A 16690-nucleotide genomic window follows, 5' to 3' on the forward strand; every position below is an offset into this window, starting at 1 on the left:
TAATGTGGTGGTGAGCACACATGGGTGTCATGTGGCTCAGGTTGGCCCCTCCCTGCTAATCAGCAGGTACCTATAAGACACCAGCTGATTTTCTTCTCTGCTGGCTGATTCTGTGTTGGTGGTGGTGACTGGCTGCCCTCTGTGCTCTTCCTCCTGGCTTGGTTTTACTCAGGGTGGTGAGTAGAAACAGGAACTTGAAATGGAAAAAAACTAATTTTGTAGTTTTACTAATTGTGTTTTCTGTTTTTATAGATCCACCTGCTGCTGTTTTTATTGGCATAATTTTATTGTAGTCTCTTTTAATGAGTTCTGTTTGTTTCTTTTGCTTTAGTTTTGTAAGTTGATTTTTCTTTTGTTTGTTTCCTTTAGGCAGCTGAGAACCATTTGGGCTAGGCACCCGTGGTTGGGGACCCTCACGTTTGGTTTGGTTTGTTTGATGCACTGGGCATAGGAGGGCTCCACAGTTAGTTTGCAGTGAAGTGTGATTGTATTTACAAGGTAAGAGGTGGCAACACACCGGGACACTCCTTCCCTGTAGGCTGCCCTCCACTGGTGGTCCCAGCTGGCCTGGTTGCTTTGGTTTATATAGTTATTTGCTTTTAAATAGGTCTTAACAGTGGGTTTTATACGCTGTTAATTTTAGTTTTTAAATTTTTGTATCAAATCGTTTAAACTCCCTCCCTCGTCTCTTATTTCAACAGGAGCGACCCTGCATTTATTTCCTGGAGCCCTGTGCCCCAGGTGGTGTTGTCTGGCATTAGTATTAAATAAAAGTTAACTTTCTCATTTTACCTTTTGTTGTCCAGTTATATTTGTTAAGGCCTTACCACTCTACCACAATAAGAACTATAGCTCGTTCAAGCTGGAGCTACTGGCACTGAAATGGGCTGTAACAGAGAAATTCAAAGACTATCTCTGGGGGGCTTCTTTTAGGGTCTACACTGATAATCAGCCCTTGACGCATTTGCAGACCGCCACCTTGGGTGCAACAGAGCAAATTCCTAAAAATTTAGTGGGACAAACTGTCTCTGAAACAATAAGCCAACAATGATCCGAGGCTGGCAACAGGTACGCACTCTGGGGACGTATGCAGGCAGGTCATACATGTTACAAGTAAATATACGCACCAGTTTAGCCAATCGGAGGAGGATCCTTCGTCACCTTTAATGCGATGTAGTTTCATGAGAGAAGCAAATTCATTCTCGTAATTTAGCGCTTTGTTTTACTTTTGGTGGCAGAAGAATTGTGGTCAAATGTGAGTTCGTCACTACCGGTTAGTGCACGACGTCCAGTGTTCCATTTGGGACAGCACTGACCCATCGTAGTGTGCACTACAGAGAAAAGCGCGTAGTGCACACTATGCACTAACAAATTGAGACACAGCCCAGGACTCCGCTTCTCATGAAGATTTCCTGGTGGTGGTTGACATCACGACAGGCTGTTGCTTTTAAAGGGAAACTGGACTACCTGTACTGGTTGGTGTGGATCAACCAGTACAGGTGGTTTTTTTCTTTTTTTTCTTCTTTCTCTTTTTGTTGTTCTTTTGCTGTCTGGAGCCTCAGCCTGCTGCAATGGGTGGGGTAAACTATTGAGGAAACTGGCCATAGTATCAAATTCCTTTTTGTTGTGTTTTCTGTTGTATTGTTTCCATTCGTGTGATTTTTGGGGTGTCTTCTTTTTTACAGGATTATTTGTGCTAGTTAAATCTTTTTATTGCATGGGTTGTTGTGTTGGGGGATTTTACTAAATGTACGGTTTTTGAAGGTCTTAGCCCTCCTTGTGGTGGAGATCCACTCTGCTGCTGTTCCAGATTGTACATTGTTTAGTAAAGATCTAAAATTTATTAAGGCTACGTATTGTCCGTTACTCGGGAGGATCTAGTTCTTGCAGCCACGACACAACCACCTTTTGTTATTTAATAATTTTTTTGTTAGGTTTTGGCAACATAACATCATGTCAACATAGTAAAATCTCTGGTGTTTCTGTTGTTTCCTTATTTTGTTGATAAATTTGTTTAGGTTTGTTTGCTTTCCATGCATTAAAGCTGTGATAGGTAATCTTGCTCAGAGACATATTTGTTTTGTTTTTTTTTTACTCTGGGTGAAGTCTGAGTCCTGATAGTCTATACATTTTGTAATCATGAACAATAAGAAATATAGTAAGACCCCTCAGTTTACTGTAAATCTGTAAAAACTCTGATGAATCAAAATGTTCGAGCCAAAATGAAGTTGTTCATTTCTTATATTTTGTAAGCTTCTTCTTCCGGCTCCCCTCCTCCCCCTCCTGCAGCGCATACCTGATAGCCACACCCTTCATATGAATAGCATGATAGGATGAAAGAAAGTAGTGAAGAAGAAACTCGGAAGGCAAACATGGTTGAAAAAATGCTGGAATGATTTCACCAACCTGGCTCAGTTTATTTGCCTCCTCCCGCTAAACAGCCAATTTAAAGAGAAAATTGTTGGTGGAAAAAGCTGCGAACTAGAAAGAGCACTCGGAGAGCTCAAACCTCCACCACAGCCTTTAAAAAGTCCTGGATCCAAACAGTTTTCCGGATCCCCACCAGAATTAAACCAGTTCTTCCTTTTCACATTTCCAATAGTCCTGAAAATGTAATTAAAATCTGCCCATAACTTTTTGAGTTATCTTGAACACAAACAGACAAACAGATAAACACTGGTAAAAACAATCTCCTTGTTGGAGGGAAGAAAAAAGCCTTGGATCACGCAAGGAGCAAAACCAGAGAGGGAGGAGCCAAGACAGGGCGCAACTTTCAAATCTTACTCGTTCCCCAACATTACCTACCCCAACTTTAAGCTGGCAAAAGTCCATTACCCATTTCCAGCAAGCTGTCATGACCAGAACTCAGGAAACAAAAGCAGACTAAGAAGACAGAATTACTGAGTGAAGGTTTAGAAGAAAAAAATTCTTACACAGTTCATAGGGCTATGATCTGGAAGCAGGTGGATGTGAAACCAGTGACTGAAGTAGATTAAAGACGGTGAGCGGTTTCCTGACAAGCAGGCTTTCATACAGACCAAAACATTAAGAAAGATTATCTTGGCTGCAATGACCAAGCATGATTCCTTGACACCAAGAAAGTACATTTGAAAACAACTAGATTAACAAAAATATTTTCATCAAGTGTATAGAGTTTTGATAACTAAGGCCAGATCAGTGCATAGTTAAGATTGAACAATTCATAGTCAAATACAAGCTGGAAATTTTATTGTCCATAATGAAATTGTCGAGTAGTTCAGACTGGAATGTGGTTGACTGAACTCTCAGGTTAGATTCAGTATGTTTTCAGGTGCTTCATAAGATATCAGGTATGATTTCGTTGAAGCTGAACCAGTATTCACATGACAGAGATCTTACTTTTCCTGCATGTAACTGCTTCAAGATCATTTGAGACATTCAAACCAATATGAAGATGAAGGTAAGGTGAAACCAAGCTGGCCTATCCACTCTTTCCAAACAGCCATGAGCTAAAAGTAATGCGTCCTCTTGTTATTTTGGCAAAAGCAAGTCATATATGTCATTTAGAAATTCTGAGAACATGTGCAAAAATGGAATGATGATGTTCAACACTCAAACCAAAACTATGATTGGCAAAGAAATGTTGTATTAACATAGCTAGCATGTCATGTTGGTTAGCTAGTTTCCTTGGCCTAAAATTAGTATCAAGCTAATGTAAAGCAGTCAAATTCTATAATGATTTAGAGGTCAGTAATGCAAGACAACAGTACACCCCCCACCACCAAACTTCTAAAAAGGATATCGTTTGAATTTAAGCTAATTTTGAAGCTATATTTACTAAATGTTAAATGCCAGCAGACCACAAAATCGGTGGTGGAAAAACAAGTTTGTTTAAATGACAGTATGTTTGCTGCTCCAATACATCTGATTCAAATTAATGAGTCGTTGTGCAAAACTCCATTTGACTTGTATCAGGTGTGTTGGAGAAGGGACACATTTAAAACCTGCAGGACTGGAGCCCTCCAGGACCAGATTTCCTCACCCCTGGCGTAGACATCAAAGTTTTGTCAAGAGCATATGTCTGCATGAAAAAAAGAATGTACATGCAAGATTTATAGTTTTCATCTGTGGAGTTTTTTTTTAATTTTTTTTTTTTTTTATTTCCATCTGTCTGTCTCAGTAATAGAGACAAAATTACATGGCTAAACTCAAATGCTAAGCATATTAGCTATATTCTGGCGTGTTTACATCAGTTGTCGTAGCTGTTCATTAATATGCACTGCCAAATAAAGATAAATTAATATTCTATAAGCAAATGACCTCCTATTGAAACAAAGGGCAAGTTACAAGGTGACAGAGAGGCTAAATAAAAAAATATTTTCATTGAAACTGAGCACTGAAATGCCCGAGTGCAAGGCACAGAGAAAAATGTTGAAAGCCAGAGGCGTCAGTACTGTGGGGTTGATTAACTGAGTGGAAACGGCTAATTCAGGTTTATGTGTCAAATACGAAACTGGAACATTTTCTTTTATTTTGAACATTTTTAGCAGGTTTTTTTGGTCATTCATGTCAGATAACCAGTATAAAATTGTTGAGAAAAAAAAACAACTTGCAAAGACCCTGCCCATTTGCACAGTTGCGCAACTACTTTTCCAGCAGTATTTAGCCCAGATTTCCTCCTCCTCCTCCTTCTCCCGTTAGTTTGACCATCCTGCAGCTTTCTCTTGACTCAGCTCCCTTGTTTGTTTAATTTGGCTCTTTTTGCACCAGATATGTCTACAGCTGGTAAGGTAAGTACTCTTGAAAATGAAAAGTACCATACTCCAGTGTAAAGCTGTTAAATATACAAGTTCATTTTAAATGAGTAAATTATGTTACAACCTCAATGTTTCCTTCTAACTTGTATCACGGAACAGTGTTTGAGTGTTTGCATTTTTTATGGTAGTATGTATGTTAAAGTAAGGGTATTTTAATGTGTGCAATTAGCTTCAGAAAATATCTGATAACAGACAACAGCTTATGTGATGCTTTATGTTTTTGCAGATGCAAATTTATTCTCCTTAGCTTAGAGTTATTTCTGATGGAAACCATTTGTGTCTGTCCTGCTTTGACTTGGCAGACATTCTGAATCTATTGAGATAGACTTGCGCAACTGTGGATATTTGCCAGCAAAAAGCAGTGTAAGGTAAAAATAAGAAAAGAAGTACACAGTCAATAAGTCTATGTAGGTAACAAACTGAAATCCAAAACTAATTAATTACATGCATTTTCATTTTTGATACTGCTAAATGTCTTTTCTTTACATAATATAATCATGTCAGCATAAAATATTATGCTTAAAATATAATGATAGCCCTTTTTTTTTACCATAAGCAGGTCTGAAACAAAGACATGATTGTTTCAGACTGTTTAAAATTGTGGAATTTCCCAAAAGGTTTTGTTGAATTTTGACTTGATTCCATCTTCAGCATAACAATGTGCCCAAAACTCAATAAAACTGCTTGAAAAGTGTATTTCGTAAATACACTTAAATTCACTCACGTCTCTTGAATGGATGCTTGGAACATTTCAGGAAATATTTATAATGCCTTCCATGCTGGTTTGACTGCTTTAGGTCATCAAATGCAAGGCAGCAGTTGCCTGGGAGCCCAACAAGCCTCTGGTGATTGAAGAGGTTGAGGTGGCCCCACCTCAAGCCAATGAGATTCGCATCAAGGTGAGACGATCAATATTAAGACACATCACAACAATTAAACTGTGAGTGAGGAGTTGTAGAATTAACTTATATTTTTGAATCAAGATTTAGAAATAGTTTTTAATGGCATAGATAAAATGTGTGATGTTAATGATGTGTATGATGTTAATCTTAAAATGTTTCCAAAAGAAGGTAACTCAGTCTAAATCAAACCCTGTATAACTCATAACATCCGATTTGAAAAGAAAAAGAAAAGGATGGGCTTTTCAAGGCTTTGAAATGACAAAAAATTCTGTGTGTGTGTGTGTGTGTGTGTCTGTATACATATACATATATATATGTATATATATATATATATATATATATATATATATGTATATATGTATATATATATATGTATATACGTATATATGTATATGTATATATATATATATATATATATATATATATATATATATATATATATATATATATATATATATACATATACATGTGTATATATATACATATATATATATACATATATATATACATATATATATGTATATATATATATGTATATATATATATGTATATATATACATATGTATATATGTATATATATACATATGTATATATATATATATGTATATATATATATATGTATATATATATATGTATATATATATATATATATATATATATATTTTTATATATATATATATATATATATGTATATATATATATATATATATACATATATATATATATATATGTATGTATATGTATATATATATATGTATGTATATGTATATATATATGTATATGTACATGTATATATATATATATATATATATATATATATATATATATATATATATATACATATATATATATATATAATAAAATTATGTGTGTATGTATATATATATATATATATGTAATATATATATATAAAAGTGAGTGTTGATTGTATCCAGTTGATTAATAATGCAGCCCTCTTCCCAAACCCAGAGAACACTAATGTTAAAATGTTAACTAATGTCAAATGTTAACAGAGCTATAAATACACGTGCAAGTGATGAAATAAAAAAAACCTAGTTTTGTGTTTGTGTGCTGTGCAGATTGTGGCTACTGGTGTGTGCCACACAGACCTGTATCACCTGTTTGAGGGTATGCACAAAGATGGCTTCCCAGCAGTTCTCGGCCACGAGGGAGCTGGCATTGTGGAAAGCGTTGGCCCAGGTGTCACTGAATTTCAACCAGGTCAGCATCTGTCTTTGTGTGGTTGTGCAGCACAGAAGTGGTATTTGTTTCCATTCAACTTGCCTTTTTTTAAAAATAAATTCAGGAGACAAAGTTATCCCCTTGTTCGTCTCCCAGTGTGGGGAATGTCGCTTCTGTAAGAGTCCGAAGACTAACCAGTGTGATAAGGGATGGTGAGTTTACCTTAAGTTTATCTACCCCATAAATGTTTTATATTACAAACACATGGGGTAGCACATCTTACCAAAATTTTAAAAACTTTGTGCTCTCTGTTCTTCTTAGGGCTGCTGAACATTATGATGTGATGTCACTAGCAGACTCCAGGATCACCTGTAAGGGAAAAAAGGTGCTCCAGTTTATGGGAACCAGTACCTTTTCTCAGTACACAGTGATGAACCAAATTGCTGTGGCTAAAATCGACCCTGCTGCTCCGTTGGACAAAGTCTGTCTCCTTGGTTGTGGGGTCTGCACAGGGTTTGGAGCTGCTGTCAATACTGCCAAGGTGTGTGTATGAAAAGTATAATGCATATTGTTGGAGACCTGACATCTAAATTGGTACTGCAGTTTATAACACCCGATAAATTCAACCTCAAGTCCTACCACTCGTCTTCGTCTTAGGTTGAACCAGGCTCCACGTGTGCCGTGTTTGGTCTGGGAGCTGTGGGTTTGGCTGCAGTCATGGGATGCAAGTTTGCAGGAGCAAAGAAGATTATAGCCGTTGACATCAATCCAGACAAGTATGAAAAGGCCAAAGTGTTTGGTGCGACTGACTTTGTGAACCCCAAGGACTACAACAAACCAGTCAGCCAGGTTCTGGCAGAGATGACCAACGGAGGAGTGGACTACTCCCTGGAATGTGTTGGGAATGTGGCAGTCATGGTGAGGACAATGGAAATCTGAATATGTGAAAGGTGACTATATATCCTGATCGACTTTGTGCTGTTTTACCCTCCAGCGCAGCGCCTTGGAGTCTTGTGTGAAAGGTTGGGGTATCAGCGTGATTGTTGGCTGGACGGATTTGCACGACTTTGCTGCCAGACCCATTCAGCTCATCGATGGACGTACATGGAAGGGCTCTCTGTTTGGAGGTGAGACAACTATGAACACAACCTCATACTAATGATTGCCGCTTGAATTTCTTTTTTCACTTGATTGTCTGAAATAAATAAAAAGTTCTTCAATAATTTAGCCTTGACTGCTGACGTCTACGGCCAGACTGCGTCATGTCAATCATCAAAAAGGATTCAGTTTCTTTTCTTTTTTCTTTCTCATGTGTGGGACCCAGGGTTTAAAAGTAAGGATGGTGTTCCTGAGATGGTTAAAGCCTATCTCAACAAGAAAGTGAAGCTGGATGAGTTCATCACTCACAACATGACTTTGGACCAAGTCAACAACGCCATTGAGCTGATGAAGCATGGCAAATGGTGAATTCTTCATCCTGCTCTACTTTTCATGATGAATTAGCTGAAAGCAAACATGACTAAATCTTCTAACTCCTGTTTTCGTTTCTGCTCCACAGCATCCGGACAGTTCTGAGTGTTTCTGCACAATAAGTCCACAGCTTGAACATGTGCACTTTTATGTTGTGTACAAACTGTTTTGTACAACAATCACTGTTCCAGCAATCATTTACACAAAATGTTTGACTGTGAGATATTGTGCAAAAGCTGAGGCATTTATGGGACAAAATTAATGATTTGAAGAGATTGAGTGGCTTTGGGGACTTTATAAGTGATAATCAGACAATTGAATTTAATGCATTGTTGGTCACATTCCTCTAGAGCTTGGCCATCTAAGTGTTGTCTTGCAGTTTCACACAGCTGCCTGTGTTTGGACGAATCTTTGAACAAACTTCATTACAAGATTCTGCAAACATCTGTCATCCCTTAAGTCATAAAAGTCTGACATGTGTTCAAATAAAGTTTTTTCACTCAGCTTTTACTGTATGAGTTATAGTATCCTTCTGTCCTACTTTCTTTCCTGTATCTAAACACAAATATGACCTTCAGTGGCAGGTGAAATAAGTTAGGTAAATACAGTCTCCAACTGGTGGCAGGAAAGTGGTGTATCAAGGCAAAGTCCAATGACATGACTATTGACAACAATTATGCAGTGTGTTTCACATGAAATGTCTCACTGAATATGAAGATGACATTAAATATTTTAAAGGTTTTCAGTCTTTTTAGATTAAAATAATTTTATATTAAAAAAATTTTTATCTTTAGAAAATAATGCCAAAATGTCCCAGGAACATTTCATGCTAGGCCCTTGTGAGTTAAAACACACCAATACAGACAAGTTGTTAAAAAAAAAATTTTTAAAGTTTGGAAAATTTTTCTTTATTGAATCCATATTTCTTGGTAACACAGGTGATACCAAACCATCCAGACAATGATTTCTGTTCACACAGAGTTTTCTTTGTCAAACTATGCCTGAGACCTGTGCTATGAAACTGGATTTTGTCTTATTGACAACTTATCCGTAACTTCAATGTTATTTCTGGTCTTCTGTACTAGAACGATGATTCACTTCCTATCTGTTTAATTACCCTGGTAACATGTTGAACAGCTCAGCTATATATTGTGAATAAGATATCAACAATCAACAACTACAAAAACACCACCACCTGACCAATGAACTCTATTGGAAACATGTCATTCCCATTCTGACAATGTTGGAGTGCTTCGGAGAGAAAGACTTATCAGTAGGTATGTTCTTTATTGCCTTTTTTTTTTTTTTTTTGCCAACATCCAACACACTGATTTTGTCCAACTCTTTAGAGGAAACACAGCTAAAGAGTTGATGCATGTTGATATGTGCAAGTTGTGTGAAAGTTGTCACTCCACTGTCCGAATGGGTAGTGTGTTTTACCATGTAGTATGTTTTACCAATGTGAGTGTGTGTAAAAACATGAGTGAATGTGTTTGGCTTTGGATGAGTTATATGTTTTTGTCTGTCAAGGCTTGTTTTTAATTTTGTTTCAGTTTTGCTTTTTATTCTGTAAAGCCCTTAGTGCTGCTTTTGCATGAAAAGTGCTTTAGAAATAATGATTGATTAATTGATTGATTGATTGATGTAAAACTGATCCCAATAATTTCAAATACTGCACTTTAATGCTGATATTGGCCAAAAATATCAGGCATCTCTACTTATTAGAATGGAGACATAAAGCCTCATCAATAACCAGTTTGAGGTATGTTTTTATTGTATTGGTCTGGATTTGTTACCATGTCAGTTTAGCCCCACAAGTGTTGAATCTGAAATGATGAGATCAATAAAAATGGTGACAGATGGCAGAAGTGCAGAGCCATGAATTTATGGAATCCTCAGCAACTCGTGTCGTCATGGTGAGGAATTGATAATCCAACACAAAACGCTGTCTGGGCAAGAATGAACTGAAATTGAGTGATCAGAGTGCTGTCGGTTTACATTGCCTGATGAATTAATTTGCTGTTAAGTCATAAGTTTATGCTTGAACAGAATCAGCAGTTTTCTGCCTGCATTCGTTCCAGGCTTCTGCTGCAGGAACAGTGTTGCTTTTAATCTGGATGATCTGTTTAATTCTTCATACTTCTGAAGAATAACCTTCCGCTCCTTCATGCTGAAGCGTGCTGCTCTGACACAATGTCTGTGATTGGCCGGCGCTGCAAAAACCACCTCTTTCAAATAAACTCTCTGATCTTACTGGACAAACGGGATAGAAATTGATAACCAGCTTTATAATACCATTTATACAGATCCTGAATGTCTGGGTAAGTGTACCAGGTAACAGAGAGATATCTTCAGTATGTTCGTCCTGCTTTGTAGTCCCTTATTAAACCTTATGTTCAAATATGCTCACATAAAAAATGTGACTAGTTTTATCCAGAGTTCATGTTTCTGGTGATTAACTAAATCACCTATCTTATTGTTTACTCATTAGCTAAGGGGGTCCTAAGATTGTCCTGGTTGTTTGAAAACTTTTAACCCAGTTCTGATATGATTTCTCAGGTTAGTAAATGAAAGAGGAAGCAGGCAAAAGGTATGATTAATGTTCTTCAAAGCTAGTTTTGGTTAAAATTTAGAATGTCAATGTCATCATCACTGTTTGTAAAGTGGTTTGCATCTGTTCTCACAGCTTTGTTCATTCTGCCTAGTGGGGTTAAAGTCTTTATTGTTTCATGACAAATTGCTTATAAATTGTGTCTCTTTCTCCATTCTCCAGTCTTGCAGCTGCAGTCGTCCTTCAACTCCTCTCTGAATTGTCAACCCTCTCATTTGCATGAAAAATGTCAACAGCTGGAAAGGTAAGAAAACTTAAGCAGGTGCAAATTTGATCAGGACAAAAGCAGAGCAAATGTTACAGTTTCACACATGCAGGTGCAAGGTGTGTTTGAGTATTGTTAAAATGATTCATTTTATATTAACAAAATGCAACATTACTTCCCGACTGCACAATTTCAAGACACCTGCGTGTGTCTTTTTCTGAAATTTAACACAGGTTTACTTGGTATACTGTTTGTTTATTACAGGTTTTGTCTGAAGTTTTGCTTCAGAAAGTGATGGCAGAGAAAGTAAACCTAAAAGCTAAAATTCAATTAGATGCCAGACAGTTTTGTTTCAATCAATATTGTTGCAACATGATTCATTTTGCCTGGTAATCTGGTTGGATTTGTAATCTGTAGAATTACATAATCCACAAATAACCGCCGATTGTTGTGTAATTTTTTATAAAGAGGTTGTGAGACCTAATTATACTTGATTATGCTCTCTATACTTGTGAGGCATATGAGTGTACTTGAAAGCTCCATGATACTGCAAGTACTCAACTTGAAGTTGAAGAAAAACAACTTTAATAGGCGAGGCAAGTTTGTTTGTATAGCACCTGTCACATACAAAACAATTTAGTGCTTTATATGACACATTAAAAGCATTACAGATGGTGTAGTAAAAGCATAGAAGACAAACACAAATAGCAAAATCACAATAAAATAATAAATTACATTAATACTTTGGCTTCTTGGAAATGCAGCCTTTTATTTTACAACTGCAGTTGTTAATGAGAGAGAATACTACATGTGTATTTCAACAAGTAGCAGCGGAAGTTATACTTCATGCATTTTGTGTCCTATTTTATTAGGAAATTGGAAAAGTCTCCCAGCTCTGACCATTTGAGTAAATTATTGGATAAAAGTTAACCTTCACTATCCTGATAGGTAAAAAGAATAAAGTTCAGTCTTTATCTTAAAAAAGAAAAAAGAAAAAAAAGTGCAATGCATTCCAGAGAAGCTCCTGTTTAGTTTATGGCATGAATAATTTAGAATAAAAGTAGAATAATGATGGTTTGATTTAAGTAAACCAGCAAAGAGATTCGTGGCGCTACTGAAAAGCAACGACAGATGCAGAATGACAGCAGCTCTGCAGGATAGTTTTACTCTATCTTGCTGCCTTTTAGGTCATCACGTGCAAGGCAGCAGTAGCCTGGGAGTACAACCAGCCTCTGGTCATCGAAGGGGTAGAGGTGGCCCCTCCTCAGGCCAATGAGGTCCGCATCAAGGTAAGTGATGATGACTGTTTAGACATTTGTTGTAATGAGGTTTTACATGAAAATGTTATAACTATACAGACAACTAACAGAAGCTAGACGAAAACTTCCCACCTAAACAAGAAGAATCTTCATTACTTAAAATTTTTCAGGAAAAGACACTTAGTAAAAATTTAAGTAATTAGAAACTCATGAGGTGAAGAGCATAGATTTTTGTCTGTAAAATGCTTTTGAGTGATGTTCAATGCAGCTAGTTTTGGTTTAGTTTTGTTATTACTTTTTTTAAGGTTCAGACAACATGACATCATTTCTACATAGAAAAATCTCTGATGTTTTTGTTCTTTGTTTCTTTATTTTGATTTATTTCATTGTTTGTTTTCTTTGCATTTAGCTGGCAAAAGTCCATTTTTCATTTCCTGCAAGCTGTCATGACCAGAACTCAGGATACAAAAGCAGACTAGGAAGACAGAATTACTTAATAAAGGTTTAGAAAAAAAAAAAATCGAAAAATAAGCATTCTTACACAGTTCATAGAGCTATGATCTAGAAGCAGATGGAGGTGAAACCAGTGACAGAAGAAGTAGATCTGAGATGGTGAGCCATTTCCTGACAAGCAGGCTTTAATACAGACGAAAACCAGAGAAAGTTTATCTGGGTTGCAATCACCAAGCACAATTCTTTGACACCAAGGAACTACATTTGAAAAGAACTGGGTGTCATATACAGGTCATGTATACTGGAATGATTGGGTGTTACAGCATGAGGCGGTGTGTGTGTGTGTTCTAACTAATGTCGTACTTTAAGAGTTGTGCATAAAGCTGAGTCTAAACAGAGAAAATCCAACTCTCGATCATTCTACACAGGGAAGCTTGCAAGGATTGCTTGCAACCTGACTGTCAACCCACTGAGACTTAAGGATCCAGCACCGAGCAGTGGTTAGACCATTAAAGAAATGGTGCTAGAGTAAAAGAAATAGTTGTAGCAGTATTTTCCTAACTGAGATGAAAAACCCTGCCCACCACACTTTAATACATGAAGCTATATAAGTATACATCCCTGCATATTCCAACAAAAAAATTAATATTTCAAATTGGATGAATTCCCTTCAGATCGACTCCTCATGATCTCAAAATCTAGTTTCTGGTGTGTTTTGCATTGACAAATTTTGACCACCTGTTTAAACCTGCCTTTTGGATGTCTTGCTAGTGAATAAAGCTAAAACAGTAGCTCAGTTCATGTGTTACTTTTGTGTTTTGCTTAGCAACCACATGAGTAAAACAAGGAAGCATCTACGACTACTAATGCTTTCCATTTCTGTGAGCTTTAATTTATCCACAACATAGCAGTAAACAATTTACAAACCTTTAATTCTGTGATTGCTAACACGGCTTTAACTCGGCTTGATTTCATCTTTGAAAGGTTGTCGAGCAACTTTTCTCAACATCTTTTGCTCAGTTTAATTTCTTAACTCTTAACAAGGAACCCTGAAATAAACTTAATCCATTTACAGATTTGAACACTTAAAATAGCACAAAACAATGCAAACATCAGGCATTTTCCAGTGAGCATGTTCACCTTGGACTCAGCTCCACAATGAGCTAAGCTGATCATTACTTTATGTTACAGCTTGCCAGCTGGATGTGATGTTATATGAACATCTGTTTGATACATCCAGACACTACATAATACATTTTATTTCTTGTATTCCTTGGTTTTGTATCCAATTTGATTAAAATCTCCCAGTTAAGTACAGAACTTAGCAAACCCAAAACCAAAGTGCTGAAAAGACACAGGCATCAGCATTGTGTGTGTATGCCTTGCAGATTGTGGCTTCGGGCCTGTGCCATTCAGATCTGTACCACCTGTTTAAGAGTATGAACAAAGATGGCTTCCCAGTGATCGTTGGGCATGAGGGTGCTGGAATAGTGGAAAGTGTTGGCCATGGTGTCACTGAATTTCAGCCAGGTGAGTCAGCATTTAAAATGTATAATTGCTTAAATTGCTTCTGTGCTACAAGATCACATCAAATAGATCTAAAGTTACATGTCTACACTTATGGCTCTTTCATGTTCTTGGTTTTGTAAGAAGGTAAATAAGTACACGGGTGAAATATATGTGACATATTTTGTTCGAAACTTAGGAGACAAGGTTATATCTTTGATCGTTCCCCAGTGTCGAGAATGTCGCTTCTGCAAGAGTCCTAAAACCAACCTGTGTGAAAAAGGGTATTAACTTTATATTTCTACCTCCTGTCTCCTGATTTCCTTCATCCTAGAGCTGGTACATTTGATGATACATTAACTTTGTAATTACTTATTTGTGATAAGATTTTAACCTGGGATAAAACATGTTCTGTTCAGGACTCCTGGGGGGGGGGAAAGGCAGGATGACCTTTGCAAACTCCAGGATTACCTGTAAGGGAAAGAAGGTGCTACAGTTTTTTTAAACAAGTACCTTCTGTCAGTACACTGTGCTTAAGGACATTGCTGTTGCGAAGATTGACCCTGCTGCTCCATTGGACAAAGTCTGTCTCTTCGGTTGTGGTATCAGCACTGGGTTTGGAGCTGCAGTCAATACCGCCAAGGTGTGTCTATGTGTACCATTGGGGGAAAAATAAATGTTGCTTTTAGAGAGCATATTATTGAAGTTATACAAATAACCTGACCTAAAAGAACAACAAAAACTACTTCTCCTTTAGGTTGAACCAGGCTCCACGTGTGCCGTGTTTGGTCTGGGAGCTGTGGGTTTGGCTGCAGTCATGGGATGCAAGTTTGCAGGAGCAAAGAAGATTATAGCCGTTGACATCAATCCAGACAAGTATGAAAAGGCCAAAGTGTTTGGTGCGACTGACTTTGTGAACCCCAAGGACTACAACAAACCAGTCAGCCAGGTTCTGGCAGAGATGACCAACGGAGGAGTGGACTACTCCCTGGAATGTGTTGGGAATGTGGCAGTCATGGTGAGGACAATGGAAATCTGAATATGTGAAAGGTGACTATATATCCTGATCGACTTTGTGCTGTTTTACCCTCCAGCGCAGCGCCTTGGAGTCTTGTGTGAAAGGTTGGGGTATCAGCGTGATTGTTGGCTGGACGGATTTGCACGACTTTGCTGCCAGACCCATTCAGCTCATCGATGGACGTACATGGAAGGGCTCTCTGTTTGGAGGTGAGACAACTATGAACACAACCTCATACTAATGATTGCCGCTTGAATTTCTTTTTTCACTTGATTGTCTGAAATAAATAAAAAGTTCTTCAATAATTTAGCCTTGACTGCTGACGTCTACGGCCAGACTGCGTCATGTCAATCATCAGAAAGGATTCAGTTTCTTTTCTTTTTTCTTTCTCATGTGTGGGACCCAGGGTTTAAAAGTAAGGATGGTGTTCCTGAGATGGTTAAAGCCTATCTCAACAAGAAAGTGAAGCTGGATGAGTTCATCACTCACAACATGACTTTGGACCAAGTCAACAACGCCATTGAGCTGATGAAGCATGGCAAATGGTGAATTCTTCATCCTGCTCTACTTTTCATGATGAATTAGCTGAAAGCAAACATGACTAAATCTTCTAACTCCTGTTTTCGTTTCTGCTCCACAGCATCCGGACAGTTCTGAGTGTTTCTGCACAATAAGTCCACAGCTTGAACATGTGCACTTTTATGTTGTGTACAAACTGTTTTGTACAACAATCACTGTTCCAGCAATCATTTACACAAAATGTTTGACTGTGAGATATTGTGCAAAAGCTGAGGCATTTATGGGACAAAATTAATGATTTGAAGAGATTGAGTGGCTTTGGGGACTTTATAAGTGATAATCAGACAATTGAATTTAATGCATTGTTGGTCACATTCCTCTAGAGCTTGGCCATCTAAGTGTTGTCTTGCAGTTTCACACAGCTGCTTGTGTTTGGACGAATCTTTGAACAAACTTCATTACAAGATTCTGCAAACATCTGTCATCCCTTAAGTCATAAAAGTCTGACATGTGTTCAAATAAAGTTTTTTCACTCAGCTTTTACTGTATGAGTTATAGTATCCTTCTGTCCTACTTTCTTTCCTGTATCTAAACACAAATATGACCTTCAGTGGCAGGTGAAATAAGTTAGGTAAATACAGTCTCCAACTGGTGGCAGGAAAGTGGTGTATCAAGGCAAAGTCCAATGACATGACTATTGACAACAATTATGCAGTGTGTTTCACATGAAATGTCTCACTGAATATGAAGATGACATTAAATATTTTAA

At 37.3% G+C, this 16690-nt stretch overlaps 1 pseudogene across 1 annotated transcript; it reads left to right on the top strand.

Moving 5' to 3' along the window:
- Positions 1–4672: 4672 nt before the first annotated feature.
- Positions 4673–16457, top strand: LOC306772746 (annotated as a pseudogene). The gene is made up of 18 exons (XR_013771849.1): positions 4673–4769; positions 5594–5695; positions 6778–6919; positions 7005–7092; positions 7202–7421; positions 7538–7798; positions 7875–8007; positions 8205–8343; positions 8439–8457; positions 11185–11205; positions 12354–12455; positions 14267–14450; positions 14584–14668; positions 14829–15027; positions 15142–15402; positions 15479–15611; positions 15809–15947; positions 16043–16457. The product of XR_013771849.1 is annotated as an uncharacterized misc_RNA (transcript).
- Positions 16458–16690: the final 233 nt, after the last annotated feature.

The sequence above is a fragment of the Telmatherina bonti genome (genome assembly GCF_933228915.1).
Source record: "Telmatherina bonti genome assembly, chromosome: 22".
Taxonomy (NCBI): Eukaryota; Metazoa; Chordata; class Actinopteri; order Atheriniformes; family Telmatherinidae; genus Telmatherina; species Telmatherina bonti.